This window comes from Microtus oregoni, unplaced genomic scaffold (assembly GCF_018167655.1).
Source record: "Microtus oregoni isolate MIOR12 unplaced genomic scaffold, Mior012 000030F_ref0000283, whole genome shotgun sequence".
NCBI classification, from domain to species: Eukaryota; Metazoa; Chordata; class Mammalia; order Rodentia; family Cricetidae; genus Microtus; species Microtus oregoni.
Window position 1 is genome coordinate 23,530,946 of NW_024543089.1, and position 6,823 is coordinate 23,537,768.

Genomic DNA, 6,823 nt, shown 5'->3' on the forward strand with positions numbered 1-6,823 from the left:
AATCAAATCAAATTCTTATCAAATTAAATGTAAGATCTAGATCTAAGAAGAAGAAAGACATAAATGAGGGTAGTAATTTAGGTAATTGTAATAGACAAGAAATTTTTTTCTGGAGAAGAGAATCAAAGCTAGAAAAATAAAAGTAACTATCAACAAATGATACTACATAAAATTGAAAAGCCTCTGAAAAAAGGAAATAATCAACAAGCCACAGAGACAAACCACAGATTGGGAAAAATATTGGCATGCTATACATTTGACAAAGGGTTAATATTTTGCATACATGAGGCACTGTAATAAGTAACATGCAAACAAGAGCCAGCACAAGTCAATAATGGGCATTAGTTTCTAAAAGACATTTCTCAGAAGTAGATCAACAGATGGCCAACCATCATATGAAAAATTGTTAAACATCATTAATCATTAGGGAAGTATGTTTTAAAATCTCAATGAAATATTACTTCACTCCAATAAAAATGTATCTTATCCAACACAGAAAAAAATAACAATTGTTAGCAACATGGTGGAGAGAGACAGTCTTTGGGCACTTGCTGAGTATGTCAAATAATATAGTCATTATGGAAAAGAACATAGCTTGTCTTCAAGAGGTTAAAAATAGAATAGCCGTACAACCCACCAGTCTCACTACTGGTGTACATCCGAAGGAAATGAAATCATTATGTTAGAAAGAAATCTGCACTTTTGTGTTCATTGCAGCACTATGCACAGCAGGCAAGGAAGGGAGGCAGACTACATGTCCATCAGCTCGAGAGTTTCACCACAAAGAAGGGGTAACTGTTTAAGGAGATATGTATTAGTTATTCTGATTTATCTATTTTATAGTGAACACACATATTAAAACACTGCACAGAGTTCTAACAATGTGGACAATTCTTACACTTAAATAAAATTACATTATTTCAGTAAAATTAAAATGTGAGAACTTATTGTGCAGAAAGTATAAAAATTACAAAATGAATAGTGTTCAGAAGGTTTTTTCTGGGGCCAAAAGTATAATGTACAGCATGAAGAACAAGAAGTACCTATCATTTCAAAAACAAAGATCAAAATGACATAACTGTTTCCTACAATGGCAACCTTTGAAGAATGGCTCAAGACTCAAAAGAAATTAAAGTAAATGTTTACATGTTAAAATCATACTTCACCAAACCCTTTAGGAGGGATCACCATTTAATGACACTTATTAAATAAAGCTTTTTTGCCCTGATCTATATCAGTCTTTGTATACAAATTTTTTGAAAATGCTAAATACAAAAGAAAGGAGTCTTATATTTAATATGCTCATTAGATATTTGGAACTGTACAAAGTATTGTTTATCCAGTTTTTATTTCAGTAGAGTTCAGTTCATTATTTTATGATCACATTTTTGAGTTTTGATTAACTTCTATACCAATGTTACAGAAATACTAAAGTATGAGATGTTTCTATCATAAGAGAAAGTTCATCTGCGACCATTTGCAATTATTTCTCTCCAGAAAACTACAGTACAAGAGGTTGGAGACATGTTCAGTGGATAAGAGCGCTGGATGCTCATCCAGAAGACCTGGGTTCAATTCCCAGTACCCACATCACAGCCTACACCTGTCTGTAGCTACAGTTCCAGAACCTCTGACACCTTCACACAGACATGCATGCACGTAAAACACCAATGAACATAAAAGAAAAATAAATTAAAAAAAAAAACAAAGAAACTCTAAGACCCAACACCTTCCGATCTCATTTCTATCCCCATGCTTTTGAGTTTTTGCTGAATTTGACATAAATGAAAGCCTCCATTATGTAAGCACCTCCATATGTAAACTTCTTTAAATATGATAGTTTGGGGAATTGTTCATATTTTTTCATTCATCAATTACTTGCTGCTGGTCCATGACAGCTGAGAGTCATGTGTTTCTGTGTCATACTTCATAGTATATTTCTTTTTTATCTCTGTTATGGTTTGGTTTTGAAGTTTCCCTTGCTACTTTGAAAAACAAGAAGACCTTGTTACCTATTGGCAGGAATTATTATAGTGATGTGCCGCAATTGGTTGATTTCTTTTCCTGAGGTTGCAGCTGGGTTGCTTCAGGTTTGAGTGAATATAAGTAGAGCATTTATAAATATTAAGTCTCTGTGGTTGCATGCTTTGCTTTCTTTGTGAGAATGACTAAAAGAACAAACGTGATGGTTCAGGAGAGTGAGTGTATGTTTGGAAATCACCACTAGTTTTTTCATACTGAGTGTTTATGTGTGTTATCTTGTTTAACCTCAGAATAAATTCAGGGAGCAAGGCTTTAATCTTCACTGCATTTTAAAAACAAAAAAAGTGAGGACTGTGGAGATGAACTCTCTTATTCATGGTAGCAGGCCCTGTAAATTGTGAAGTCAGAAATGAACCAACTTTTTAGCCTGTGCAAAAAAGAAAAAGGAGCTTTATTTAAACATGTTATGCACAAGTCTCCAGTTTCAGCAAAACTGACATAAAAATTCTCTGTCCTCAGGGATACTGAAGTTTTTAGACCCAGCGGAGAGTCATGTCAAAGAGCTTCAATAAAACTGGCATCTTAAGATTGCTGAGAAATCTCTTAAGCTTTAGTTTCTAACCATTTATGAAACAGAGACAACAATGTTTGTGCATTTCATGATGTGGCATTTAGAACAATGTCTGGCATCTAAGCAAGAACTCGATAAAGGCTAGCATTAACATTATCAGGGACATATTGTCAATTCCTGTCCAAATCCCAAATTGGCCTCTTCTCTAAAATTCTTTTAAGTTCAGAAGGATCTGTGTCTGTGGATATGTTTGTTTATTTTCCTCTCTGTTCCAGCAGACTCTGCAGAGACGTCTGTCAAGGCTTAGGAGTTGAAGTTTACCTGAAGACAATGAAAGATGGCATTTGTGAGTTTATCTTTTGCTGACATTTACTATTCAACTTCATAATAACAGAATAATCAGCAGACCCTAGAACCTTTAGTGTAACCTTTAAAATATTGTGCATAAATCTGCATCTGAGTAAAAGTTCCTGGGTTCCTGATAATGACTCACTACCTCTTTTGTCTTATTTTAGTAACTGCAAAACACATGAGCAATCAGAACATGTCTATAAGAAATTCAGGGTTTTGATGAATTCAATGTTAAAATGATTGTTTTGTGTCTATTCATCCAACCATACAGGAACTGTGTGCGTGTGCACATGTAAGTATTTTAAAAGCATGGGGATTAACAAAAAGCTCTTACTTTTGAATAATCGTATCTTCCAAACCTTAGAACTCTAGACTTCTTATGACCCTGATTATGTCACAAAAACATTTAAGTGATCCTTTGATGCTCTTTATCATCCAATATTTGATGTATATGTTCCAAAAGAAAAAAATGAGGAAACAGAAAGTCTCCAAATTTAATGAAGAAACATAAAAACTAATTAATCCTTCCAAGTTCTTAATTTGATGTTCTTCATAATGTTTCACACTATATATTTTAGAAGATAGTTTTTCTATTTTCAAAACAATTTTGGTTGAATTCTCCAGAGTATATATAGTGTACAGTAAGATAGACACTAATACACATATATGTATATGTATGCATATATTAATATATTTTCTTTTTGAAATTGATTGCTTTACTTTTAATTAAGAAATAATGACATCATTCACCCCGGCATTTCCTTTCTCCAATCATTTTTATGGCCAACTACAGTTATCTCAAATTGACTGTCTACTTTAACTATTGTCATTACACATACAAATAAATAATATGTATTACAACCTACTTATTCTGTTTAGTATGGCTTGTATATATCTGTAAAGGAATTCAATAAGGAAGGCATTTTAAAAAGAAGAAAGGCGAAGTCTCAGGAATGAAATAATCTACTCAGGTAGCATGCCCTACAAATTGTGAGAGAAGAGTGCTAACTTTTAAACACTGAGCCATTATGACTTACACTTCTTAGTAAACATATTAGAAAATTCTCTTGGCCCAGAAGATTGTCCTATTACTGAAGAGTATTGGAGAAAAGCCTGAGTAACATGCATAGGATCTATCCTCAAACCCTCAAGAAACAGCATTCAAACGGGAACACACTTGGCGTTTTGCTTTCTCTGTTGTAGGCAGCTATGAATATCTCCAAGATACAGCAGGAGATATGCCTCTCCTCAAAAGGAGAAGTTCCTGGTCTTGAAGGTCAAATGTTGTGACAGAGGGAAAGTCATACTGATAATTGGAAAAAGAGAGCACAGGGTCAGGGCTGTTCGGGAACTGAGAACTTACATGCTCGTGCTGCTTGCTGAGTGAGCTTCAGGTATTCTTAAACAGCAACAGGAAAACACTGGGAATTCAATCTTTTAAATTAAATATTTTTGTAAGCTAGTTTTGATCAGCACTTAAATAGGACTGATGAAATAAAAAGAAAAACGTCAGGCTATCATTTTTAATAATTCATTGAAATACTTCTTTTTCTAAACTATATTTACTTAATTTTAGTGTTACCAATTTCGTGTGATTGAAAGAAATATATTGCTTTGAGATTTCACTATATTATTAATGTTGACAACTAATATAAATTTATTGGATTTCTTTTCTATTTACCCCTCCCTTTTGTTGAAAATAGATTTCTCCCTTATATAATATATAGTGATTACAGTCTCCCTTCCATCCACTCTTCCCTTCCTTCCCTCTCATGAAGATCCATTCTATTTCTGTGTTTCCTTAGAAAAGAATACGCTTCCAAGAGACAACAAAACATACCAAAAAAAAGTAAAACACAAACCAACATATGGAAGTGGGACAAGGCAAACCAACAGAAAGAAAAGAGCCCAAGAGAGGGCACAAGAATCAGAGTTACACATAAATACCAATGTGAAAGCCAGAAGGTGTACGGAGATGACCCGGTACAGACCTGCACAGGTCCTATGCTTGCTGGATCAGTCTGTGAGTTCAGAGGGCACTGATTTCCTGGTGAAAAAGGCATATGAAAATTTCTCACAATTTAGGTCATGAAGTTTGATCAATCAAAGATACATCACATTGGTAGCACTTAAATACATGTGAGGAAGGAGTAGAGAAGTATTCCTTTGCTTTTTTATCATTCTCAAGTCAAATTCTTACAAAATCAAGGAACATACTTCACTTCTAAGATGACAGTCATCTAGTAAGCAAAAGACAGAAAAGAATATGCTGGAATATTCAAATCTGAAAGGAGGATAACAAGAGATATGAAACAAATGTCTTTCTTTGCAAACATACAATGAGTTGAATGTATTTTTTTTCTGCTAAGAAAAATGTTCCTATTAATAGGGCTTTGTATAGAGTCACATACAATGTATACTCAAAAGTAGACCTTAGCAGTAAGTATAAGATTCATTATAATTCTATAACATAATATGTTAATGATGAGATAAATTATGAAGAGAATATCCAAGGGCTGTGAAATAAATGTCTACCTTAGCAAATATCATGCAGTGAGATGAGTATATTACACTGTATACTTTTTTTCCCACAGAATTTGATAACAAGCAGCATAACATCAAAGAACATCACTTGCAGTATTTTTAATTTCAAGTATTCATACTGATTGCTATATACACATATTTAACATAGAATTATACTATGCACCAATCTGAAGACTATTTTTTAATGTCAACTGTACTAAAAAATAGACACAACTTATGTGTGTAGTTCTACTTCATGCAAACACAAACAAGACCTTGTAAAATGACATAATTATGTACTAGTAAAGAGTCCTTTGTGGACATAATAGACAGTTAAGTCAAACCCTATCTATAAATTATAAACATCAAATAGCTGTGAGCGTGGTTGTGAATTCTAAGCCAGCTTCACAAAGTTTGTACATACTGTCATTACATAGACATGGCTCAGATTGCCCTCAAGTTGAAAGGTGCTCTCCAATTCTCCTTTCCTACTAGATCTGTGTCTGAGCCTGCGCAGGATTGAGACTGCATTATTGTGTACCCGTTCACAACACTGATAGGATCCTGTGGTCCTGAAGTGACTATTTCTTGCTTTTGAGTTTCCACCTTGATTTTGGTCTCTCCTCTTTTAGTTGCTTTCCCTTACACTCCGTGTGCTCCCTCAGTCTCAGTTCTCTTGACTACTCAATGGCCTTTGCCCCCCAAACCTGTATCCAGAGGTCCATTTCCACAGCAGAAACTGGGCATTTCTATAGAGTTCTACTTCTCCCTGCAGACCTGCCTCATGTTTCATCTTGCAGCAGGTTCTAAACCCAAGAAAGTCAGTGTTCACAGAGGAAAGCCTGGGAATTCATGGTGAGAGGCTTCAGTTGCTCTCTACAAGGAAATGAAACAGCTTCCTGTAGTAATAAGGGCAGCGGGGCTGCGTTCCCAGCACCCCGGCCGCCTGCTCTGCTAGCTTATGCCCCGAAATAACAACACACAAACTGTATTCATTTAAACACTGCTTAGCCCTTTAGCTCTAGCCCTGACTGGCTAATTCTGATATCCCGATCAACCCATCTCTAATAATCTGTGGGCACCAGTCTTACCGGGAAGATTCTAGCCTATGTCCATCCTGAGTCAGAGCTTCATGGCATGTCTGCCCGGGAGCAGGGCATGGCGTCTCTCTCAGGCGTCTGCTCCCGAGAGGAGAGCTGTGGAGTATGACCTCACTTCCTCTTCCTCCCAGCATTTTGCTCTGTTTACTCCACCCACAGGGCCAAGCAGTTTCTTTATTGCTTAACCAATGAAATCAACAGATTGATATATGACACTCCCACATCACTTCCCCTTTTTCTGTTTAAACAAAAAAAAAGAAGGCTTTAACTTTAACATAGAAAAATTACATATAAC